Source organism: Chiloscyllium punctatum, chromosome 11 (genome assembly GCF_047496795.1).
Source record: "Chiloscyllium punctatum isolate Juve2018m chromosome 11, sChiPun1.3, whole genome shotgun sequence".
Lineage (NCBI taxonomy): Eukaryota > Metazoa > Chordata > Chondrichthyes > Orectolobiformes > Hemiscylliidae > Chiloscyllium > Chiloscyllium punctatum.
Genome location: NC_092749.1, coordinates 9431179 through 9458477, shown reverse-complemented (window position 1 = coordinate 9458477; position 27299 = coordinate 9431179). Strand labels below are relative to the sequence as shown.

General features: G+C 45.3%; 1 long non-coding RNA gene across 1 annotated transcript; it reads left to right on the top strand.

Annotated features, from left to right (window-relative positions):
• Positions 1 to 389: 389 nt before the first annotated feature.
• On the top strand, positions 390 to 26812 carry LOC140482720 (uncharacterized). The gene is made up of 3 exons (XR_011961780.1): positions 390 to 427; positions 23946 to 24111; positions 26705 to 26812. It is a non-coding gene; the product is annotated as an uncharacterized lncRNA (long non-coding RNA).
• The last annotated feature ends 487 nt before the right edge of the window (positions 26813 to 27299 follow it).

Below are 27299 nucleotides of genomic sequence, written 5' to 3'. Positions count from 1 at the left end.
GCACAGCAGCTACAAAGGAGTTTTCAATAGGCATTTCGAACGCTCAGGCAAAATCTGAGCGGTTACCATGTGAATGTGAATTGCAGGCAGTGAACTTGGGCTTTGTTAATCAATCACCTCAAACATCAATAGCAAAGGGGAGAGCTGGATAGCACCATCCGAGACATCACCTTCAGGCAAAGGAATAAGAAGCTTTTGTTGAGAGGTATACACACACGCACGCACGCACACACACACACATACGTGCACGCATACACACACAGACACACGCGCACATACACACACACCGAGAGACCAACTTCCATGTGCCTCTCCACAGGAAGCTTTGCCTATAACTGGCTGGCTACTGACGTGGATTCAAGCCAAGCTCGTCAGCAGCCAGTTCCCATGGCAACGTGGAACATCACCATCCTCCTGACGGTGTCAGGTTGGTATCAATGGAGGGGAGGAGGGGTTGTTGGGCAAGGGGACGGTGGGGGGTGGGGAGGTGAGAACTGATGAAGGTTAAGTAAACCCCAGTACCAGTGGTCGGGCTGGTGATGGTGGGGTGGGGAGGGAGAAGGGGGATGGTGGAAAGGTTCAGTGTGCTTCCCCTGTCCCTGTGGCTCATCGACGATCAAAGATTCCAACAGGGGCAGGCACGTTCCACCAGCAGAAGGAGGCTTGTGTGAATTTAGAGAATGCGGAAAGATGAATGTGAACTTTAAAAATAACTCTTTCAAGGGATGTGGGAAACATTGGCTGGGCCAGCAGCTATTGCCCATCCCTAATTGTCCCCAGAACCCTGTGGCTTGCAGAGTCAATGTGGGTCTGTAGTCAATGTAGGCCAGACCAGGTAAGGGCAACAGAGTTCCTCCCAAAGGGCAACAGTGAACCCAATGGATTTTTATTTTAATGAGAGTTGATCATGATTTCCATTTGGTTTGTTTCATTTTCCCCCAGATTCCAGAGTTTCATCAAAGTTCAATTTTCACCATCAGCTGTGGTGGGATTTGAACCGCTGTCTTAGAATATTAGCTTGGGTCTCGTGACAAAACCTCAGCACCACCTTGTGTGGGGTAAGTTCCTAAAGGGAGGCCTCTCCACTCACATCTCTGGCGTGGAACATGAAGCCATAATCTTCTCGCATCAATGTCAGATAAGATCATGGGTTTCAGCCCAGACACTTGTCCCTGTAAACCAGGCTGACACTCCCTGTACCACACTGACAGAGTACTGCACTCCACAAATGCCCCCATTTTCTGGATGATATGTTTAACTATGTTCCTGCTTAACCGGACAAAAATGATCTACGAAAATCCTTCAAGGGGGATACCAGCGTTCTCCCTGATGTTCTGGTCAATATTTACCCCTTAACCGTATTGTTTAGAAACAGATTCTTGGGTGAGTTTCACATTGCTTACCATGGGGATCTTGCTGTGAGTGATTGGATCCCCTGAGATTGTGTAGCTTTATGTAAACAATGTTGGCTATTTTCTCCTTTTCACTGAAGCCAGAGAATAGAATGGAATCAGAGAATGGTTACAGGATCGAAAGCAATCAGGTAGAATTGCCAGCAGAAAAAGGGGTCATTCGGCCCATCTTTATCAAAGAATCCCTACAGTGCAGAATGAGGCTGTTTGGCTCATCCAGTCTGTACCATCCCTCTGAACAGCATCCCACTCAGACCCTGATCCTACCCTCACAATCCTGCATCTTTGTTGTGGCCAATCCACTCTAACCTGCATGTCTTTGGACTGTGGGAGGAAATTGCAGCATCCAGGGGAAACCCACACAGATACGGGGAGAATGTGCAAACTCCACATAGACAGTCACCTGAGAGAACCCGGGTCCCCTGGTGCAGTGAGGTAGCAGTACTAACCACTGAGCCACTGTGCCATCCCAATCTTTTTCTGGAGAGAAGGAAGGTTACGTAAAGTAGCAAAACACTGAATGGGGTTGCTCGTGAGGTTGTTCCAATGTCTAATGATGCATGAGACAGACAACGTATGTGCTAGTTTATCCTGGAGCAGGTCTCTACGCTGTTTCTCAGAATGGTACCATTCCTCATTCAGCACAGCTGACCAGCAGATATCCTCACCATGCCTTTGGTGGTCATCAAGACCTGGAGTGGACTTGAACCTGGAGTGTCTCAGAGGCTGAGACATCCCGCACTGCAGCACATGTGTCTTTTACAGGTACAATGGTGACTATACAGAAGCCAGAATTTATTTGAGGAGGGGTTGGGGGTCAGGGGTCCTGCTACAGGAATGGGGAGGGTCAGGGATCGGGGTAGAATCCTACTTTGGTTGGGAGGGGGTCAGAATCCAGCATCACATTCTGTCAGTGATGGCCCAGGAGGGGTCGGTTTTTGTACTGCCATCCTGCAAGCAGCTCAGCAGCACTGGTGCTAATAGAGTCATAGAGTCATCGAGATGTACAGCACGGAAACAGACCCTTTGGTCCAACCTGTCCATGCCGACCAGATATCCCAACACAATCTAGTCCCACCTGCCAGCACCCGGCCCATATCCCTCCAAACCCTTCCTATTCATATACCCATCCAAATGCATTTTAAATGTTGCAATTGTACCAGCCTCCACCACTCCCTCTAGCAGCTCATTCCATACACGTACCACACTCTGTGTGAGAAGTTGCCCCTTAGGTCTCTTTTGTATCTTTCCTCTCTCACCCTAAACCTATGCCCTTTAGTTCTGGACTCCCTGACCCCAGGGAAAACACTTTGTCTATTTATCCTATCCATGCCCCTCATAATTTTGTAGACCTCTATAAGGTCACCCTCAGTCTCCGACGCTCCAGGGAAAACAGCCCCAGCCTGTTCAGCCTCTCCCTGTAGCTCAGATCCTCCAACCCTGGCAACATCTTTGTAAATTTTTTCTGAACCCTTTCAAGTTTCACAAAATATTTCTGATAGGAAGGAGACCAGAATTTCACGCAATATCCCAACAGTGGCCGAACCAATGTCCTGTACAGCCGCAACATGACCTCCCAACTCCTGTACTCAATACTCTGACCAATAAAGGAAAGCATACCAAACGCCTTCTTCACTATCCTATCTACCTGCGACTCCACTTTCAAGGAGCTATGAACCTGCACTCCAAGGTCTCTTTGTTCAGCAACACTGCCTAGGACCTTACCATTAAGTGTATAAGTCCTGCTAAGATTTGCTTTCCTAAAATGCAGCACCTCGCATTTATCTGAATTAAACTCCACCTGCCACTTCTCAGCCCATTGGCCCATCTGGTCAAGATCCTGTTGTAATGGTGGTCATTGCTGGGATTGCACCCCACAGGAAGAGCACACATTGAGGGCAATGCAGCCTCAGAGTAAGGTTGAGTAAGTGGTCCTGGAAGCACAGGGTCAGGCAGGCCCCTCAGAGAGGTGTGGGGTGGGGGACTCCGTGTTGTCTACCCTCAACTGCAGCTGACAATGATTAGTACAGTTATAGAAAGGCACACCAGTCTCATCTTTCCCCATCACCTTGCCAATAATTCCCAGACCATTCTGCCAACCATTCCTACACCATCCTGCAAACATTCCAATTTCCCAGCTGGTCCCTGAAAGGCCAGCAGATTTCCAGCAAAGCTGTTCTGAAAAGTAAGAGGAAAAAGCTGATTTCATAGAATCCCTACTGTGTGGAAGCTGGCCATTTGGCCCATCATATGCACACTGACCCAATGAACAGCATCCTATCCAGTCCCACCCCGTTATCCTACACACGTAACCCTACATTTCCCATGGTCAATCCACTTCAACCTCACATCTTCAAACTGTGGGAAGAAACCGGAGCACCCAGAGGAAACCTACGCAGACATGGGGAGAATGTGCAAACTCCACACAGACAGTGATCCGCAGTTGGAATTGAACCGAGGTCCCTGGCACTGTGAGGCAGCAGTGTTAACCACGGAGCCACCGTGCTGTCCCATCCATTCCCTTTTCACCATGCCCTGTCCTGTCCTGTCAATCTGCCTGCCTAGCTGATGACTACCGGGCCTCAGCCTGATCATTTGCTTCCTCCCCTATGATGTCAGACTGTCCGTTGAGTCTTCCACCTGAAGAGAACATGGGGGTTCCTGGACCTTGCTGATCTCAGCTGTTCAACAGGCACACTGAGCATTCCTGCTCTTCCCCACCTTGTCAAACCTGTTCCCTCAGAATCACCGTGGCCCCCTACTCCGCCTCAGAACCAAAACTGGCACACGGTGACACGGATCATTGAGCTGGTGTTCAATGCCATGGAGAGGGATAAACACTTAGCAATTCCAGCTCTCCGGCCTCGATCAGAGAGAGCTTCACCAAGTGTAGGGGTTGGGAAGTCATTGTTGAGATTGTACAGGACATTGGTGAGGCCTCTTCTGGAATACTAGTGTGCAGTTCTGGTCACCCAGGGATAGGAAGAATATTATTAAACATAGCAGGGTTCAGAAAAGATTTACCAGGATGTTGCCGAGAATAGAGGTTTTGAGATACAAAAATAGCCTGGATAGGCTGAGATATTTTTCATATACTGGATTAGTGGTGCTGGAAGAGCACAGCAGTTCAGGCAGCATCCAACGAGCAGCGAAATCAACGTTTCGGGCAAAAGCCCTTCATCTGGAATAAAGGCAGTGAGCCTGAAGCATGGAGAGATAAGCTAGAGGAGGGTGGGGGTGGGGAGAGAGTAGCATAGAGTACAATGGGTGAGTGGGGGAGGAGATGAAGGTGATAGGTCAAGGAGGTGAGGGTGGAGTGAATAGGTGGAAAAGAAGATAGGCAGGTCGGACAAGTCAAGGAGACAGTAACTGAGCTGGAAGTTTGAAACTAGGATGAGGTGGGGGAAGGGGAAATGAGGAAGCTGTTGAAGTCCACATTGATGCCCTGGGGTTGAAGTGTTCCGAGTCGGAAGATGAGGCGTTCTTCCTCCAGGCGTCGGGTGGTGAGGGAGCGGCGGTGAAGGAGGCCCAGGACCTCCATGTCCTCGGCAGACCAGAGCGTAGGAGGTTGAGGGGTGACCTTATAGAAGTTTATAAAATCACGAGAGGCATAGCTAAGGTGAACAGCAAGGGCCTTTTCCCTAGAGTGGGGAGTTCAAGACTAGGGTGCATAGTTTTAAGGTGAGAGAAGAGAGATTTAAAAGACAGCTTTTTTACACAGAGAGTGGTTCCTGCGTGGAATGAACTGCCAGAGGAAGTGATGGATGTGGGTACAGTTATAACATTTAAAAGACATTTGGATAAGTACATGAGCAGGAAAGGTTTGGAGAGATATAGGCCAGGAGCAGGTAGGTGGGACTTGTTTAGTTTGGGAACATGATCAGCATGGACTAGTTGGGCTGAAGGGTCTGTTTCCATGCTGTATGACTCTATGACCCTATGAGTCTAAGTGAAGACTGTTGTATCCCACATTGAGAGCCATGACACCAAGCAAAGTGGCCATTGGATACCTTGGCAAACCAGCCACAAGGAGGTGCTGACTGGAAGGAAAAGCCAATAATACTTAGAAATGAATATACTTTCTTGTGTGGGAGGCAGGATGGCAAGATTATTATCTGAATGGTATAGACTGGGAAAGGACAAGGTACAACGATACCTGGGTGTCCTCATGCACCAGTCACTGACAGGAAGCGTGCAGGAGTAACAGGCAGAGAAGAAGGCAAATGGTATATTGGCTTTCATAGCCAGTGGATTTGAGTGGAGGAGAAGGGATATCTTGCCGCAATTGTACATGGCCTTAGTGAGACAACTTCTGTGCAGTTTTGGTCTCCTTATCTGAGAAACGATATCGTGGCAATGGAAATAGTGCAACCAAGCTTTACCTGACTGGGATAGCAGGACGGAAGTGTGAAGTGAGATTGGATCATTTAGTGCTACATTCACCGCAGTTTGGAAGAAAAAGGGAGGGATTCTCAAAAACACCTAAAAATTCTAACAGGACGAGACAGGATAAGTGTGGGAGGAAGGGTGTTCCCAAAGACTGAGGAATCCAGAACCAGGAGCCACAGTCTAAAGATATGAGGTAGGCCACTTTGGACTAAGATGAGGAGACATTCCTTCACCCAGAGATTGGTGAACCTGTGGAATTCTCTGGTGTAGAAAGCAGTTGAAGACAAAACGTTAAATGTTTACAAGGAGGAGTTAAATATATTTTTTAAGGCTAAAGGGTTCAAAGGGTACAGGGAGAAAGTAGGAACAGGGGATTGAGTTGGATGATCAGCCATGATCATATTGAATAGTGAGCAGACTCGATGGGCTGAATGGCCTACTCCTGCTCCTATTTTCTATGTTTCTATTGAAGTTGCTATTTTCTACAGGATGGGTTGGATAGGCATCCCTGCTTCACTAGTTTTACTAGTTTTTCCTTTAGAGTAATCCTGGACTTGGTGGGACTCCATGTCTATTGGCTTCAGGGCTGAACAACAGGCCTTAAATCGTGACATTTATCACAGATCTGTTCCTATTAAGTGGCAGGGGTTAAAATAAGGATGTAAGGGTTTATACCGTGTGTTTCACTTCTCCATGAAACTTGAAAGGGTTCAGAAAAGATTTACAAGGATGTTGCCAAGGTTGGAGGATTTGAGCCACAGGGAGAGGCTGAACAGGCTGGGGCTGTTGCCCTTGGAGCATTGGAGGCTGAGGGGTAACTTTATAGAGGTTTATAAAATTATGAGGGGCATGAATAGAGTAAATAGACAAAGTTTTTTTCCCTGGTTGGGAGAGTCCAGAACTAGAGGGCATAGATTTAAGGTGAGAGGGATGGATTTAAAAGGGACCTAAGGGGTAACTTTTTCACACAGAGGGTGTTGAGTGTGTGGAATGAGTTGCTAGAGGAAGTGGTGGAGGCTGGTATATTTACAACATTTAAAAGGCATCTAGTTGAGTATATGAATAGGAAGGGTTGAGAGGGATATGGGCCAATGCTGGCAAATGGGACTAGATTAATTTGGATATCTGGTCGGCATGGACAAGGTGGACCAAAGAGTCTGTTTCCATGCTGTCCCGCTTTCTGACACTATGACTGTAGTCAATAAGTATTTGCATATATGTGATGTCTTCTAATAGAGTAAAATCCATTGCTCCATGGATGAATAGAATATGTTCATTTCAGTATACAATTAGCTACAGTGTGTTGCAAGTTGGACCGAAGGGTCTGTTTCTGTGCTGTACATCTCGATGACTCTACGTGTGCAGTGAAAGGAGAGTTTTTAGTCCCTTTTTAGTGGCCTCCTGGTGTTTTTCCTGACTGATTGAGACAGAAGGATAAAATCCTGACTCGGTCTTCACTTCAGGGAATCTGGACAGTCACGCTGGTCCGAGAAGCAGCGGTGAGTGATTTTTCCCATTTATGGGGACAATCCTGTTGGACTCCTGACAGTGTATGGAGACTCTCCTGTGTGAGAAACATTCAGCATAGGACTGGATACAGTCACTCAAATGTAAATGTACACATGCTGTACATTTGGAGAAATAGACTATACACAGAAGCTTCAGCTCAGTGCTGTCCCATTGGTGCTACAAATAATCTTTTGGGATACCCTCCTTAGTAGCTTCAACTTATACAGTGAAGAGGAATGGGCGGTATCATTCGTAGCATTCTGCTTTATCGAATGTAAAACTGGCAAATGTTGTCAAATGATTCCCAGTTGCTACATTCTGGACCACTGACTCAATTTGTAATTATGCTAATCGAGCTCTTTCACGGTGTCTGACTCAGCAACACCTCCAAGTACTGCCTTCTCCCTATTGATGTTAATTAATTCAGCTTGTTCACACTGGGATGCATTAACCCTTCCCCAGTCAACGTCACAATCTTGACTGTAATTTAACAACACTACCACTGCCTTGGTATAGCACCTCACCATGGCAAAACTCCAAAATGCTTCACAGGAACACTATTGAATTGAATTAGCTTTAATGTCAAATGAGAACAGCGAAAAGTTTATAAGTCGCCACTTACAGAGCCATCTTGGGTACAGAGTACCTCGGTCAAATCCTAAACTACAGAATAGAGAAATGAAGAAAATAAAAGATACATTACAGCTATACACAGTATAACCATAGGTTAGAAAACAAGCAGTAAAGTTAAAAAGGCAGACATCACAGACTATCAAACAAAATCTAATATCTCCCCACAGGTGTTACAAAGTTGAAAGTTTTTGTGTTCACTTTAAAATGGAGAGTGTCTTCTGAATACTGAAGTCAACTTCAAGTGCAGTGGGTGGTACAGTGACACAGTGGTTAGCACTGCTGCCTCACAGTGCCAGAGACCTGGGTTCAATTCCCAACTCAGGCGACTGACTGTGTGGAGTTTGCACATTCTCCCCGTGTCTGCGTGGGTTTCCTCCAGGTGCTCTGGTTTCCTCCCACAGTCCAAAGATGTGCAGGTTAGGTGAATTGGCCATGCTAAATTGCCCGTAGTGTGGGGTAAATGTAGGAGAATGGGTGGGTTGTGGGTCGATGTGGACTCGTTGGGCCGAAGGGCCTGTTTCAACACTAAGTAATCTAATCTAATGCAGGCTCAGCTTCCGAATGGAAAGACTAGGTGACAGGCTGTTCCTAAATAGATAGATGTAACAATTGGCTGGGAAAGGGATACCTGAGTTTTGGTTGCTGTTTTGACAATAATTCAAATTTAACCAATTACTTTAAATTATAGCCAGGATACTAAAACCCAATTGAGTTTGAAATCATTATTTTGACAACATCAGACCAATGAGAAGGAATGATGTTGGGGGCATAAAAAAGTGGGCATTTGGAAAATTTTAGGGTGAGAGGGCAAAGATATAAAAGAAACCCTATGGGCAATCTTTTCACACAGAGGGTGATGCAATGGTGTGCCTGACGAAGTGGTGCAGGCTGGTACAATTGCAACATTTAAACGGCATCTAGATGGATATATGAATAGGAAGGGTTTGGAGGGATATGGGCCGGGTGCTGGCAGGTGGGACTAGATTGGGTTAGGATATCTGGTTGGCATGGATGAGTTGGACCGAAGGTTCTGTTTCCATGCTGTACATCTCTGTGACTCTATGACTTCATATCTACCACCAAACAGCAAAGCGACTGCCTTAGAGCTGAAGAGCTAAATGCCCATCGAAAACGCTGCTCCAAGGAAATTAGAAGGCACTTTATATCAAGAGGTAGCATTTCCTGTAAAACATACTCACAGTAAAAAGAAAGAAGATGACTCAGGGAGATCAGCATATGGAAGATTGAAGTCAGCAGAGAAGACAGAGACTGTGTGGACTTGAGATTAAGTTACTATAATGTTAATAAGTGTGTTATTGGAACAGCATGTTAATAGGATTGTGTTCAGTTAGGGGAAAGAGTGTTCAGTTTGTTAATAGTTTTCTTTTGTTTTCTGTTAGGAAAATGAATTGTTATTTTTCTTTAAATAGTGGAAATTAGGAGTTCCCTGTCACTCCATCACACATTTAACAGATTATGAGGCGAGATGAGCTTCTCTGGGTGTTTGGTTTTAATTAACAGAGGGATTTGACCTCCACGTTATAACATGGGCGGCAAAAAGCTTGGTTTAAAGTGGGAAAACTGCAGGGAGAGAGAATGAGAAAAGGTAGAATTTTAGGGAGGAACATCCAGAGGTAACGGGCAATGATCAGGTTTGGGGAATGTCAAGCCCAAAGGTCAGCAAGGTTTCAGTGACAGCTGGGCTGGGACAGGAATGGGGTGATATGTGATGATGGAGTGGATGTTCAAGAGGAAGACCTTCTTAGGTTCAGACGGTGGAAAGTCTACTTCAGCCTCTGACATTTAACAGAGAAACGGGACAAAGTTGGAGAAGATGGAAGGGAATTTGTGGTAGGGACACTGTCAAAGACATTGGATGGAAGCTATAACTACCCCCTACCCAAGTGCAGACAGGGAAGTGGGGGTGGGTAGGTGGGGGGTGAGATTGCTCGTCTCTGAGGCAATTAAGACCCTGGTCAGTGAAGGGCTTCCTCCTCCCTCCCCTGATGTTACCAGTGGTGCTTGGGGCCTCATGGTAATGCTATCAGGTGAAATTTTCTCTCCTTCTAGGGTCTGTCCAAAGAAGAACTCCACCAGGATAATGTCTTCAGCCGCTGTGCATTCTCCCCTCTGCCCCCACCCCACCCCTGCTACCCCCACTGTACCGAGTACCAAAGTCCAGCAAACTGACCCCTCCTCAATAGGTGCGGCTTGTAGTCCCAGCAGTGACCACCACTCCTAGGTGAGATGTAGCAACTGCCAACATTTGATTGGTCAGTAGACCTTGGAGATCCAAGACTAGTTGGGCTTGAAGGCTCATTCATTGGCTGTTGGTGCCCTGGCTAGTGAAGGAAGTGGGGAGAGTGGAGTTGCCCTCTGATTGTGTACCAATGACTGGGGCTAAAACCTCTGAGTAAAATTCTCCTCCATGATTCTGGCTTCACAAATTATGAGATGGAAGAAATTTCTGAAACTCCAGTGCTGGGCCTCAGCAAGTCAGTGGAGGAGTTGAGGGAGATAGAGCTGATGAAGAGCTGGATGGTATCAATGTGGATGTGAAACCTGACTTTGTGTCTTCAGATGTTGTGGTCAAATAATAGTAACAGATGAGGAATAGAAGAAACTGAAGGGCTGAGGTACTGGAGAAACCCACATGGGAATGGGGAAATTGGAGAGTCCAGTTTCACCACACTATACCCTTAACAACATCAGTAAAAAGGATTAACATTTTCAGCTTGGATTTTTGACAGTTTCATCAAAAACTCTTCTACATCCCCTTTAAATACATTAAAACCTTGTGTTGTACTGTCATACCACATGATATCTTGGAATGAAATTAAACAACTACATCACCCAAACCTATTATATATGATGGCCTCTAGCTTCAATTACATCTTGTGAATTGATGGTTAGTGATGAAATCCCAGGAAATCCCTCAAAGTGAAACTGCCATCTCAGATTACACTACTTAGCAAATGCTGCTACTTGATTACATTGTCATGTCGCACTCAGCATGTCACTCTGTTGATACATCACCAGAGCTTAATAAGGTATTGGATCGCCCTGTGTGTGTGTGTGGGTTTGTACTTTCTGTATTTATTTAATTCCACGGCTCTTCCTCCCACTAACCTGTTGCCTGTGGGAACACAGATATGACCATGGTATGTGAAGAATTGATTGTAGAATTAGCTCATTTCTGAAAAATTGGGAAACATGGAAGAAATCCAACCTCCTTTCATCCCTCACAAATCTACAAACCAGGGAAGCCTTGCCTGAGATCTCAGAACTCCTCCAATTCAAGCCTCTTGTGCAAATCCCATTTCCTCTACTCCACCACTAGCGATAATGCCTCTGCTGCCTCGGTCTTAGCCTCTGGCACTCCCTCCCTAGATCTTATCCTTTCAGGGTTTCCCAAAACTGTAGCTCTTTGGCCATACTCTTGGTCAGCTACCTTCACACCTCGAGGAGAAAGTGAGGACTGCAGATGCTGGAGATCAGAGCTGAAAAATGTGTTGCTGGAAAAGCGCAGCAGGTCGGGCAGCATCCAAGGAGCAGGAGAATCAACGTTTCGGACATAAGCCCTTCTTCAGGAATGAGGAAAGTGTGCCCAGCAGGCTAAGACTTTATCTTGCTGGACTCACTTTCCTCATTCCTGAAGAAGGGCTTATGCTCGAAATGTCGATTCTCCTGCTCCTTGGATGTTGCCTGACCTGCTGCGCTTTTCCAGCAACACATTTTCAGCTACCTTCACACCTCCTTTGATTCTTTGTCAGATGGTTCTCATGTGGACTGTAATGATGTTGCAGGCCTTCTGATGCTATTTTATAAACTAGGGGGACCTGCAGTTTGCAACGCATTGTAGCTAATTGTGTACTGAAATGGAATATTGCATGCAATTCTGGTCTCCTTCCTATCGGAAGAATGTTGTGAAACTTGAAAGGTTTAGAAAAGATTTACAAGGATGTTGCTAGGGTTGGAGGATTTGAGCTACAGGGGAGAGGCTGAACAGGCTGGGGCTGTTTTCCCTGGAGTGTCAGAAGCTGTGGGATGACCTTATAGAGGTTTATAATATCATGAGGGGCAGGGATAGGATAAATAGACAAGGTCTTTTCCCTGGGGGCGCAGGGGATGTAGTCCAGAATGAGAGGGCATTGGTTTAAGGTGAGAGGAGAAGGATTTAACAAGGGACCTAAGGGACAACATTTTCAAGCAGAGGGTGGTACGTGTATGGAATGAGCTGTCAGAGGAAGTGGTGGAGGCTGGTACAATGACAACACTTAAAAGGCATTTGGATGGCTATATGAATAGGAAGGGTTTGGAGGGATATGGGCCAAGTGCTGGCAGGTGGGACAAGATTGGGTTGGGATATCTGGTTGGCATGGACGGGTTGAACCGAAGGGTCTCTTTCCATTCTGTACAACTCTATGACTCTACTCATCCATGGAGCAATGGAATTTACTCTATTACAATACATTATATATATGCAAATACTTATTGACCACAGTTACAGTGTCAGAGAGCTGTACAGCATGGAAACAGACCCTTCAGCCCAACTCATCCATGCAGGCCAGATATCCTAAATTAATCTAGTCCCATTTGCCAGCACTTGGCCCAAAACCTTCTAAACACTTCCTATTCATATACCCATCCAGATGCCTTCTAAATATTGCAATTGTACCAGCCTCCATCACTTCCTTTGGCAGCTCATTCCATACACACATCATCCTCTGTGTGAAAAAGTTTCCCCTTATTTCCCTGTTATATCTGTCCCCTCTCACCTTAAAACTTTGCTCTCTAAGTTTGGACTCCCCTACCCTGGGGAAAAGACTTTTACCATTTCAACTTATCCATGCCCCTCATGATTTTATAAACCTCTATAAGGTCATCTCTCATCCTCCGATGCTCCAGAAAAAACAGCCCCAGCCTATTCACCCCCTACATATAGCTCAAACCCTCCAACCCTGGCAAATTTCTTGTCCATCTTTTCTGCACCCTTTTAAGTTTAACGGCACCTTTCCTGTAACAGGGAGACCAGAACTGCATGCACAATTCCAAAAGTAGCCTAACCAATGTGCTGCACAGCCGCAACATGATCTCTCAACTCCTATACTCAGTGCACTGACCCATAAAGGGAAGTATACCAACCACCTTTTTGATCACCCTGTCTACCTGTGACTCCACTTTCAATAAGCTATGAACCTGCACTCCAAGATCTTCATTTGACAACACTTCCCAGGGCCCTACTATTAAGTACATATGTCCTAACCTGATTTGCCTTGCTGAAATGCAGCGCCTCACATTGATCTGAATTAAACATCACCTGCCACTCCTCGGCCCCATGGGATAGAAGATTAAATATCAAAGAACTAGGGCCGAGGTTGGGAATAGCATCTTCACACACACGAGTTGTGAGATTCACCCTCAGGATTGGCGGGATAGAAGTTCTGTCAACATTTGGGATTAGATTGAACAGGGAAGGGCGGAAGAAAAATGGGTGAAAGAGATTTAAATCTAAAGAGAGTAAATTAATTGCAAGTATTTTCTTGTGGGAAGGATAAACGCCAACATGGACCAGTTGAGCCAAATGTTTCATGTTGAGATTGCATGTTGCAATGAAAAGTAGCTGAGAGATTGTTCATCCCAGGATTAATCCCGAAGTGCTTTTACAATCTGTGATAACTGTACTGGACAAATTCACACAGCGATGAGCTGCATCGAGCTCTCACCCACATTCAGGGTCATCGCAACCTCAGCTCAGAATACAGACAGGGAGTCAGCAGTCATGGTAATCAGCAGCGATCACATTCATTAAAAAAAAACTGTGGGAGTTGGCAAAATAAAAATAATATTTGGAAATTTAAGGAGCAAATCCCACAGCCAGGTCTAATAGCTTCCCCATAGATGCACATTAGAATCACAAACTGATTCAATCGATTGATGAAATACCAATAATTTGTTTTTCTGATCTCATAAGACTGCAATTCCTTGAGAATCATTTGAAATACATTCACCTCTAGTCTTAATGAAGCATTCATGTATTGACAAATATTTTGAGGATATTTTGAGATCTCTCATCAATATTTCATAAGGCCATTACCATTTATATATTATTAATATTTGTCATTAATGTTTGTAAGGGACCAGGGAGAGAATGCGAAGTGAAGAGAGGATCCCTCTTTTGAGGTGGAGAGTTGGTGCAGCAGCAGTGACCTCCCTCCTATTCTGGAAGGTTCTACCAATGTACAGCTAGACAGTTTTCAAAGCCATTGAACACTCGAATATGCAATGGTATCTTGTAAAAACATTTTCAGTCGAAACTTATATTTTATGAACTCTCAAGACCTTTTGGTTGTAGGTGCAGTCTTTTTAAATGATTCTTTTGTCAAAAGAGAGCATTTCCAACTCTAGACCTGCTTCCAGTAGGATCAATGATGTACATCTCTGTTCATGGAAGTGAGTGAGTGGAATAATGGGATAACAAAGTGATTGTTTTTAACCCACTCTTTCCCCCTCCCAGTGGAGGGTGGACAATTCAACCTCACTTCCTTTCCTACCATTCAGTTTGATGGGACTGATGGGTAACAATACTCCATGACCTTCTCTTTATTTTATGAAGTGGAGATGCTGGAGATGGACTGGGGTGGACAAGGTCAAAATGACACCAGTTTATAGTCCGACCGCTTTATTTGAAATTGCAAGCTTATACCAAGCCTGATGAAGGGGCAGTGCTCCGAAAGCTTGTGATTTCAAATAAACCTGTTGGACAATAACCTGGTGTTGTTTGATTCCATTTTTTAATAACATTTCACACAATCACACTTAACGCAGTCGACTTAAACACTGCGTGTGGGAGCATTTTTAGCTTCTCTGTTCTGAACAGCCCCCATGGATCTCCCCACACCCAGTGAGGTTTAAGAAGAAAGTTCATCACTACCATTAATTAGAGATGGGCAACAATTGCTTGTCCAGACAGTGACATAAGAATATAGGAACTCGGAGCAGGAGTAGGCCATCTGGCCCCTCGAGTCTGCTCCGCCATTCAATAAAATCATGTCTGATCTTTTCATGGCCTCAGCTCCACTTACCCACCCTCTCACTGTAACCCTTAATTCCTTTACTGTTTATAAAATTATCTTTGCCTTAAAAACATTCAATGAGGTAGCCTCAGCCACTTCACTGGGGAGTTGACACCAACATCCTATGAATAGGCAAACAGACATCTCTTCATCCCCTTCCTGATTGATCTCAGTCTGGAGATCTCTAGTTGCCTCTCAGCCTTTTGGGAGACAGAGTTCCTCATTTTTAGTTTGTTCAAGAATTGAATGAACTCAAATTGACAACTTATGTCCTGTAGACTTTCACACCAGATGCACAATGTCATAGGCCTTTCAACTCTATTTTATCAATTAAGGGATCTGCAACTTGCAAGACATTGTAGTTAATTGTTGACTGAAATGATCCCAGTAATGCTGAAGTATCCAGTGACTGTTTGCTTGGCAGCCAAGAGGCTGTCAATGTTATGCTGTAAGATTTGGACAGCTGTTGTAAAGGCTGAGGGCATTTAATGTTGAGACTGATGGTTCTGGGGTATGGAGGGCTCCACAAGGAGTCTCTTTCAGAGTCCTCTAATTATTTAGGATTTTAATTTGGCTTTCATTGAAATGAATGCCTCAGACTATGCTAAGTTGTGATTTCCTGTTGGACAGATCGAGAGAAAGTGAGGACTGTAGATGATGGAATCAGAGTCAAAAAGGGTGGGGCTAGAAAAACACAACAGGTCAGGCAGCTTCCGAGGAGCAGGAGAGTTGATATTTCGGGCATGAACCCTTCATCAGAATCTGATGGGGGTCTGAGTGATGTGGGCCATGGTAGGCAGTGTGGCAGAATCTGGTCAGAAACACAGTGAGGCATGACTCGATATTGAAATTACCTTGCTCCGTCTTTCAGGTTGTGAACAAGGGTGGCATAGAGAAAGTCTCTCGTTAGGCAGCAACAAGGGACCAACCGATGGGGATGATTAATTGTTAAACACCTTGTTCACACCACAAACACAAACAGAAATTATTGGAGAAACCCAGCAGGTCTGGCAGCATTTGTGGAGAGAAATCAGAGTCAACATTTTGGGTGTGGTCACCCTTCCTCAGTTATTTCTCTCCACAGACACAGCCAGGCCTGCTGAGTCTCCTCAGCAATTTCTGTTTTTGTTTCTGATGTCCAGTACCCACAGTTTATTGTTATTGTTAACAGCACATCTCATTAATATGCCGCCTCCCACCTCTCCAAACCCATCAAACAAACTCAAGGCAAGGGGATGAGGAAACTATAGTGAGCAGCTCGGAGAAGGGTTCAGTTTGAAGCTTGCTGTGACTGATCTCCACATTGGAGACTGGCACCAACATTTTAGAGCACGCTCCATGGGCACCGGCCACACACACACCCTACAGACATTGGCATCAATGCATGCCAACCTTTAACAACTCTCATGGCACATCTCAGATCCACTTCCAGGATGCTGCTCCAGTATAACACTCCCCCTCTAAATGTAGCACTGCAGCAAGGACACTGTGTTCAGGGGCACTGCCCACCCCCCCCCCCCCCCAGCTCAGGGACTGCACCTTGCCTTTTGCACTTTGCCCCCTCACCTGCAGGTCGTGGGCTCCTAGTACGAGTGTCATGCCATGCCATCGAACACAGACACGAGGAGAGAAAGCTTGTCGTAGTTGTCAGCAGACCCCAGTCACGCCAAGAGGGATAGCCTTCACTCGGAGGGGTCTGAGCACAGTAAGACAAGCATAGCCTCCGATACCCGTGTAGGCCCTGCGCTGGGTCAGGGGTGGTGTCAGGGTAGAGTCAGCATCCTCCACGTGTAAGGGGTCAAGGGCACTAGGGCTACTTTCCCTGATCTTAGAATCATTGAAGCCCTGTGGTATGGAAGTAGGCCAGTCAGCCTATCTTGTCCAGACTAACCCCTCCAAAGAGCATCTCACCCAAGTCCCCATCTCCTCTACCCTATCCCTGTGATCTTGCATTCCCTATGGTTACTCCACCTGCCCACACATCCCTGAAAACTATGGGTAATTTCCCATGGCCAATCCACCTGACCTGCACAGCTTTGGACTGTGGGAGGAAACCGGAGCACCCGGAAGAAACCCACACAGACACGGGGAGAATGTGCAAACTCCACACACCAGACACTGAAACTGAGGTAGCGGTTCTAACCACTGAGCCACTGTGTTGCCCTTCTTCAAACTGGGGTCCTTTACACCAACCTGAAATGTCAAACAAAGCCTCAGTTTAATGGCTCCTCTGAGAGATGGCAGAGCAGACAATATAGGTATTTCTAGCCTGTATTCCCAGTCCCTCAGCACCAATTTGTTCTTGCAATCAGCCAAGTTTGAGAACACAACATTTCTCCAATTCCAGCCAACACAGACCAGTTAATGATATCAAATACAGAACCCCCGATCGCATTACACTTTGCCATTAATCTGCAAACGCAGAATTAAGCAGTAATTTAAACCCCAGCATTCTGGTGTCATCTGTTTCAAGTTAATTGCACTGCAACAGGATTTATTATTTGAAAGTGAAAGAGGACACAAGATGCAGAGTGAAATTGTCCATTTATGGTCACTTTTTAATTCCTGTGTACCCACCTCTGTCAGAGCAGCTGTGGAAACTATCCAGATAAGATTGAGAAGAAACATCCAATAAGGCTGGTAGGTATAGGGAATGCTGGATGACTAAAGAAATTGAGGGTTTGGTTAAGAAAAAGAGGGAAGCATTTGTCAGGTATAGACAGGATAGATCGAGTGAATCCTTAGAAGAGTATAAAGAAAGTAGGAGTATCCTTAAGTGGGAAATCAGGAGGGCAAAACGGGGACATGAGATAGCTTTGGCAAATAGAATTAAGGAGAATCCAAAGGGTTTTAACAAATATATTCAGGACAAAAGGGTAACTAGGGAGAGAATAGGGCTTCTCAAAGATCAGCAAGGTGGCCTTTGTGTGGAGCCACAGATAATGGGGGAGATACTAAATGAATATTTTGCATCAGTATTTACTGTGGAAAAGGATATGGAAGATATAGACTGTAGGGAAATAGATGGTGACATCTGGCAAAATGTCCAGATTACAGAGGAGGAAGTGCTGGATATCTTGAAACGGTTAAAAGTAGATAAATCCCCAGAACCTGATCAGGTGTACCCGGGAACTCTGTGGGAAGCTAGAGAAGTGATTGCTGGGCCTCTTGCTGAGATGTTTGTATCATCGATAGTCACAGGTGAGGTACCGGAAGACTGGAGGTTGGTAAACGTGGTGCCACAATTCAAGAAGGGTGATAAAGACAAGCCAGGGAACTATAGACCAGTGAGCCTGACCTCAGTGGTGGGCAAGTTGTTGGAGGGAATCCTGAGGGACAGGATGTACATATATTTGGAACAGCAAGGACTGATTAGGGATAGTCAACATGGCTTTGTGTGTGGGAAATCATGTCTCACAAATTTGATTGTGTTTTTGCAGAACTAACAAAGAAGATTGATGAGGGCAGAGTAGTAGATGTGATCTATATGGACTTCAATAAGGCGTTTGACAAGGTTCCCCATGAAGACTGATTAGCAAGGTTAGATCTCATGGAATACAGGGAGAACTACCCATTTGGATGCAGAACTGGCTCAAAGGTAGAAGACAGAGGGTGGTGGTGGAGGGTTGTTTTTCATACTGGAGGTCTGTAACCAGTGGAGTACCACAAGGATTGGTGCTGGGTCCTCTACTTTTTGTCATTTACATAAATGATTTGGATGCGAGCGTAAGAGGTACAGTTAGTAAGTTTGCAGATAGCACCAAAATTGGAGGTGTAGTGGACAGCAAAGAGGGTTACCTCAGATTACAACAGGATCTGGACCAGATGGGCCAATGGTCTGAGAAGTGGCAGATGGAGTTTAATTCAGATAAATGCGAGGTGCTGCATTTTGGGAAAGCAAATCTTAGCAGGACTTATACACTTAATGGTAAGGTCCTAGGGAGTGTTACTGAACAAAGAGACCTTGGAGTGCAGGTTCATAGCTTCTTGAAAGTGGAGTTGCAGGTAGATAGGATAGTGAAGAAGGCATTCGGTATGCTTTCCTTTATTGATCAGAGTATTGAGTACAGGAGTTGGGAGGTCATGTTGCAGCTGTACAGGACATTGGTTAGGCCACTGTTGAAATATTGCGTGCAATTCTGGTCTCCTTCCTATCGGAAAGATGCTGTGAAACTTGCAAGGGTTCAGAAAAAGTTTACAAGGATGTTGCCAGGGTTGGAGGATCTGAGCTACAGGGAGAGACTGAACAGGCTGGAGCTGTTTTCTCTGGAGTGTCAGAGGCTGAGGGGTGATCTTATCGAGGTTTACAAAATTATGAGGGGCATGGACAGGATAAATAGGCAAAGTCTTTTCCCTGGGGTTGGGGAGTCCAGAACTAGAGGGCATAGGTTTAGGGTGAGAGGGGAAAGATATAAAAGAGACCTAAGGGTCAACCTTTTCATGCAGAGGGTGGTATGTGTATGGAATGAGCTGCCAGAGGAAGTGGTGGAGGCTAGTACAATTGCAACATTTAAGAGGCATTTGGATGGGTTTGGAGGGATATGGGCCGGGTGTTAGCAGGTGGGACTAGATTGGGTTGGGATATCTGGTCAGCATGGATGGGTTGGACCGAAGGGTCTGTTTTGATGCCGTATATCTCTATGACTCTATGACCTTCTTTCAGCTTTGTTGCTGAAATTAGGCCTGTTAAAAGCATAGTCACTTGATATACATATAAGTAACTATAGTGATCCTGCAGGAATAAATTGAATTGAATTGAATTTATTGTCACATGGACTGAGACACATTGAAAAGTTTTGTCTTGCAAGCAATACAGACAGATCACAGAGTTAAGTAGCATAGATAGTAAATAATAGGTAAACAGCGGCAAAAACAAAAACAGGTTCAGGTGAAAGCTAAGAGTTTGTGAGCCCATTTAGTATTCTAACAACAGGAGGGTAGAAACTGTTTCGAAACCGGCTGGTGCATGTGTTCAGGCTTCTGTACCTTCTCCCCAGTGATAGAGGTTGTAGAAAACCATTGCCAGGGTGGGATGGATCTTTGAGAATGCTAGCGGCCTTTCCTTGACAGCGGGCTTGGTAGATGGATTCTATAGATGGGAGTTTGGCCTTTGTGATTGTCCGGGCCAAGTTCACCACTCTCTGTAACCGGCTCCAATCTTGAATGGTACAGTTGCCATTCCAGGTAGTGATACATACAGACAAAATGCTCTTGATGTTGCACCTATAAAAGTTGGCAAGGGTATTCGCCGTCATACCAAATTTCCTCAGCTGCCTGAGGAAGAAGAGATATTGCTGGTCTTTTGTAACCGGTGTGTCCACATGAAGAGTCCAGGAAAGCTTGTTGTGGATGACCACTTCCAGGAGCTTGACACTCTCCACTCGTTCCACCTCTGTGCTGTTAATGTGTAAGGGGGGGCATGAGTAACATCCCGCTGAAGTCAATAATGGATTCCTTGGTTTTGCCAGCATTGAGAGCTAGGTTGTTCTCAGGAACCATTTTTGCAGGTCTTCCATCTCCTGTCTGTAATCTGTTTCGATTCAACCGACTTGTGTCATCAGCAAACATGTATACAGCATTAATCTGGTATTTGCCAATGCAGTAATTGGTATACAGTGAGTACAGTAGGGGTCTGAGTACGCACCCCTGGGGGGCTCCAGTGTTGAGTGTTAGTGAGGATGAAATATTGTCCCTGATCTTCACTGATTGTGATCTATGGGTGAGGAAACGGAGGATGAGTGGGGCTTAGTCAGAGATCATGAAGTTTAGTGATCAGTCTCGAGAGGATAGTAGTGTTGATGGCTGAACTGTAATCAATGAATAGGATTCTTACGTAGCTGTCCTTTGCGTCAAGATGGTCTAGGGAGGAGTGAAGGGCAAGTGACATGGCATCTGACATGGATCTGTTGGTCCAATAGGCAAATTGGAGTGGCTCAAGAGTAGTGGGGAGGCTGGAGTTGATTAATGCCATGACCAGCCTTTCCAAGCACTTCATGCCCACCGAAGTTAGGGTCACTGGGCGGTCGTCATTGAGACATGCTGCATGAGCCTTCTTAGGCACAGGGATGATGTTGGCCCTCTTGAAACAGGCAGGGACAGTAGCCTGCTGCAGGGAGGTTGAAGATGTCCGAGAAGACCTCTGCCAGTTGTTCTGCGCTTGCTCTGAGTGCACGGCCTGGTACTCCGTCTGGTCCCATCGCTTTCCTTGGATTCACACAAAGGAAAACTGATCTGACCTCTGGTGCAGTGACTGTTCATCAGGACTTGTTGGAACAGGGGTTACCTCTCTGCCGAAATTCTGCTCAAAGCAAGCACAGAAGGTGTTGTGATGATCTGGGAGAGATGTGTCATTGTCTGTTATCTTGCCCTGTCTCTTTTTACAATCTGTGATGTCATTCAGTCCTTGCCAAAGTTGCCCGATGTCTGTCTGGGTCTCTAGTTTAAATCGGTATTGGTCCTTGGCTGTCTTAATGGCTCTGCGAAGTTCATACTTGGATTTGTTATATTGGAGTGGGTCTCCTGATCTCAAGGTCTCACGCCTGGTTTTTAGCAGGTTCTGTATGTCCTGATTCATCCAGGGTTTCCAGTTGGGAAACACCCGGATTGACTTCCTCGGTATGCAGGAACACAAGATAGAACATAGAACATAGAAAAATACAGCGCAGTACAGGCCCTTCGGCCCTCGATGTTGCGCCGACCGAAGCCTACCTAACCTACACTAGCCCAATAACCTCCATATGCTTGTCCAATGCCCGCTTAAATGACCATAAAGAGGGAGAGTCCACCATGATAACACAATGATGTGGCAAATTGGTAAATAGTTACCATTTCATTAGCTCTTGTTTCAGAATTTTATGAAAATCACATTTTGCCATTCGAACACATGACCTCATCTAGGATGGTGCTTCTGCACTCTGGTCGGGGTTCCAGTGGCTTGAGTCAGGGATGTAGTCAGCAGCTGCAGCACTGAGACCCATGGTTCCTTACTCTGGCCCTGAACAACAATAACTCTGGAAAAGGACCTCATTTGTTGAGAGGCCAGCACAATGATTGCCTGGGAACCCAGACACTCCCCCATTCAGAGGTCACATTCTCTCTCCCAAAATCTGTGTTGGGTGGGGAAGCAATCATTCAGGTTCCTTGACCTTACTCTCTCTCGCTCCCTTCCATGGTCTTGCCCACCCGCAGGAAACCAAGAGAGAACACACAGTGTCCACAAGCATAAAGGTGAGCTTGTGCACTTTGGCAAGAAGAGTAAAGGAGGTGAATATTATTTAAATGGGGAAAGACTGCAGAAAACTGCAGCACAAGAGGAATTGGGGATCCTTATCCAAGAATCACAAAAAGCTAGCATTCAAGTTCAATAGGGAAGGCAATTGGAATGTTGGCCTTTATTTAAAAGGGTGTGAAGCATAAAAATAGGGAGATCTTGCTAAAACTGTGTTAGGCACTAGTTAGACCCGAACTGGAAGACTTTGGATAGTTTTGGTCTCCTTATCCAAGGAAAGATATACTGGCATTGGATCTGGAGTGGTTGTAACAATGTTCCCTGATTGGGGCTGTTAACCTGATCCAATCAGGGAGTCCTGGCTGACAGATATAAACAGGAGTGCTAAAGGTTCTGCTTACTCTGACAGCTGGCTCTGAGGAAGCTGAGACCAATACTGTGCACGTGTGAAAATAGGGGGACCGGGTGACGGGATACTGGCTTGTATGGAGTTATTTCAGGATGCAGTCTGGAGAATGTTTGCTATGGAGAGATGTTTTTAAATGAGTGGAGAATACTGGATTGAAACATACAACATCCTTACCTGGCTTGACAGGAGAGATTGTTTCCCCTTGTGGGAGAATCTCAGACCTCGGATGCTGCCTGACCTGCTGTGCTTTTCCAGCACCACTCTAATCTGGACTTTGGTTTCCAGCATCTACAGTCATTGTTTTTACCAAGTTGATTTTAACCCTACTGCGAATCCTCCAGCAAGGATGCCTGCCTTGAAGAAGTTTTCCTCCTCTCTCTACAAGAATCTCAGGGAGTCCCTCTCCCACTGCAACTCCCAGGTCATTTCCTCTGCCCTGAAGCTCTTTACTCTCTGCTACTCTCTCCCCACCCCCACCCTCCTCTCATTTATCTCTCCGCCCTTCAGGCTCTCTGCCTGTATTCCTGATGAAGGGCTTTTGCCCGAAACGTCAATTTTCCTGCTCCTCGGATGCTGCCTGAACTGCTGTGCTTTTCCAGCACCACGCTGATCTAGACTCTGGTTTCCAGCATCTGCAGTCATTGTTTTTACCTAGGTACAACCTCAAGTAAGGGGTCATCCATTTAACACCGAGATGAGGAGGAATTTCTTAACTAAGAGTGTAGTGAATCTGTGCAATTCTTTATCACAGAGGGTTGTTGAGGCTGGGTTGTTGAAACCTGTGACACACAGATGTGAATCAGTAATGGTATCAAGAAAAAGCAGGAAACTGAAGTTGAGGATTATCAGATTGACCATGACTGCAGGGCAGAACAAACTCAACGGGCCGAATGGGCTACTTCTGCTCCTGTGTCTTATGTGGAAGAGTATGGCGCTGGAAAAGCACAGCAGGTCTGCCAGCATCCAAGGAGCAGGAGAATCGATGTTTCGGGCACAAGCCCTTCATCCCATTCCTGATGAAGGGCTTCAGTTCGAAACGTCGACTCTCCTGCTCTTCGGATGCTGCTGTGTTTTTCCAGTGCCACACTTCCAACTCTGGCTCTCCAGCATCTGCAGTCCTCACTTTCTCTCCTGTGTCTTATTGCCATCTGATATTAGAGGACTTGCTGTGACCAGCAACTGCAGTAGTGATGGAAAGATCTGCAGATATCTTGAATAGTTTGTCAATTTAGTTTGTCAGATTTCTTTTCTTGAATATTTCTGAGTCAGAGTGTCCCCTTTAATTTTAGAAAAGGATATCTGGAGAGTTGGTTTCCTGTTGATGACACCAGAGAAAAGTTTTTTCTGAAATTATTGACATGATCTCGGTGCTGCTGGCTGGCCTGTTCTTAAAAACCCTGGAGAAAGGGAGTTGGCTTCTTTGCAATTGAGTTACTTGCTACATCATAACAGAAGGTAAGAGTCAAACACATGGTTGTTGTTTTGTACATGGTGTGATGGTAGATTGTATTATTTATAGGACATTAACAAATAAGGATGGGTTTTGATGTCTATCAATGATTGTTTCATTGCCATCATTGCTGATATTAGCTTTCAATGCCAGCTTTATTTATTAATTGAATTCAAAGTCGCCCAGTTAACCCTGCTGGGATTTGAACCCACACCTCTGGATCATTTGCTCAAGTCACAGAATCGCATTCATTGGAATCTAGATTAGATTAGATTACATTACAGTGTGGAAACAGGCCCTTCGGCCCAACAAGTCCACACTGCCCCGCCGAAGTGCAACCCACCCATACCCCTACATTTACCCCTTCACCTAACACTACGGGCAATTTAGCATGGCCAATCCACCTGACCTGCACACCTTTGGACTGTGGGAGGAAACCGAGCACCCGGAGGAAACCCACGCAGACACGGGGAGAATGTGCAAACTCCACACAGTCAGTCGCCTGAGGCGGGAATTGAACCCGGGTCTCTGGCGCTGTGAGGCAGCAGTGCTAACCACTGTGCCACCGTGCCGCCCATCTAGAAGAATGAGGCAGGATTTTATAGAAACATTAAAAATTATGAAGGGAATGCATAAGATAGACGCAGGGAGGTTGTTTCTGGGTGAAACTAGAATTAGGGGCCATAACCTCAAGGGGCAGCAGATTTAGGACAGAGTTGAGGAGGAATTACTTCACCCAGAGGGCTGCGAATCTGTGGAATTCTCCGCCCAGTGAAGCAGTTGAGACTACCTCATTGAATGTTTTAAAGGCAAAGATAGACAGATTTTTGACCAGTAAAGGAATTAAGGATTATAGTGAGAGGGTGGGTAAGTGGAGCTGAGGCCATGAAAAGATCATTGAATGGTGGATCAGGCTCAAGAGACCGGATGGCCTACTCCTGCTCCTATTTCTTATATCCAGTAATATAACTACAACATCACTGCACCTTGTTAAAAGACAGGCCCCTCGTAGTTTTGTTGCTCATAATGTAAACTATTGCTTACATTCTGCCCCAGCATAATATTTAATACTGATCAGCTGCAATGATTAGAACAACAACATGTATTTACAGAGAGCCTTTAACAAAATGAAATGTGTCAAAGTCCTTCAGGGCATTGTGAAATAAATAATTATACCAAACTGCAATCCCTGGGTAGGACCCAATACTTGTCCAAAGGGCTTTAAGGAGAAAAGGGAGCTGAAGATAAATAGGGAGGGATTTCCTCAGCTTGGTGCTGAGGCAACTGAAGGCATGGCCGCCAGCGGTGGAGTGGGTACAATCAGGAAAGCTCAAGCTGACAGAATTAGGGGAGTGTATAGATCTCAGAAGGTTAAGGAGCTGGAGGGAAAGTAGGATGAGAGAGAGGGACGAGGTCATGCAGGGGTTAAAAATTGGCAAACTGCAGCATTGCTTATTCAGCAGCCATTGTGGGCAAATAAGCCTGCAGGTGATTGGTGAACAGATCCTAGCATGAGTGAGGACATGGGAAGCCAGGTTTTGGGATGATCTGAAGGTTTCTCCAGGGTGGAATGTGGGAGACTGGTCTGGAGCGTGTTCGAGAGATAGCAAAGGCATGAGTGGCATAGAAATTCCAAAAAGGCATAAATCTGACACTCATATCACAAACAAATTTTACAAATCCAGAGAGGCAGCGAAGGGATCCATCAGCTGATTCTGAAGCAGATTTTGACCCAGAGAACACATTGCTCAGAAATTGGAGCAACAATCAAGATTAAAGCGATGCAGTGATTGTGAAAGACAACAAACAGAAACATATATGAGGGGAGACTCCAGCTGCTTGAAATCATGATTCCAGTGATGTATTTGTGTGATTCTATTATATACTCAAATAATTATCACAGAAATTCCAATGATATATGCATATCAACAGGTCCAATGCTATACATGTACCAATATCAGGATGTGGAGGTGCTGGTGTTGGACTGGAGTGGACAAAGGCGGAAGTCACATGACGTCAGGTTATAGTCTAACAGGTCTATTTGAAATTGCAAGCTTTCGGAGCCCTGCCCCTTCATCGAAAGCTTGTAATTTCAAATAAACCTGTTGCACTATAACCAGCCGTCATGTAACTTCTGACTTTGTACCAATATCAGCAGAAATTCAAACTGTTCATAAAATGAAACTGGAATTTCAATTTGCAACAAGATATTCAGCTTAAGTCACCAGTTTCTGAATTGGCCAACTTAGGAAGTGATCTTCAAACATAGTTTACAAGTTGTTAATAAGCAGCAGAAATGTTATTACCAGTATTGATAACGTTGAACCCACTGTTTCTCTGCACACTCATCAAATGGAATTGCTGTAACTCAGTTTAAAATTCTCACCTCTGAGCTTGAATCCTTCAAAATCTTCAACTCTGTCTGTCTCTCCAGCTTTGTTCAATCCCACAACTCTTTGAGATCTGCTTTCCTTTCACGTTGGATTCCTGTTCCTCCTGAACTCCTGCTCCTCATCAAATTACTGTTGGCCAGACTGGTTCTATACCTAACTCTGGAATTCAGTCACTAAATGTTTCCACCTCTCCTTCCTTCTCCAGGATACCAAGAATGAAGGAATTTCAATACAAGGAAAGATTAAGGTTTATTCTCATTGGAGCAGAGAAGATCATTGAGGTGTCCAAAATTATAAACAAGGATGAACAAGGGTAAAGAAGGATATTCTGTTTCCATGAATAGGTATGTCAGTAACTAGGGGTCACAATTTCAAGATTGTCAGCAACAGAGCTAGGAGTGAGATGAAGAGAAATTCCTTTACTCAGTTGTTAGGATCTTGAATGCGCTGCCTGGGAGAGTGGGGGAGGTGGATTCCATAGGATGTTTCAAAAAAGAGATGGATATATATATTTGAAAGGGATAAATTTTGAGGACTGTGGATATAGGGCTGGAGAGTGAGACTGGTTGGGTAACTCTTTTGGGAGCAGGTACAAACACAATGGGTGAAATGGCCTCCTCATTGTAAACTTCTATGATTCTAAAAAGAACGTTTTACAAAGTTAAACGCACTGTGTCAATGCCATCTGTTGTTGTGACTCACTAGGAGCTAAGGTTCATGTCTCTCACTGTGTGTGGGCACAACGGCCTTTATTACCAAATTATTCCCAGCAACAACAGTGTCAGGTACCTAACCCACCT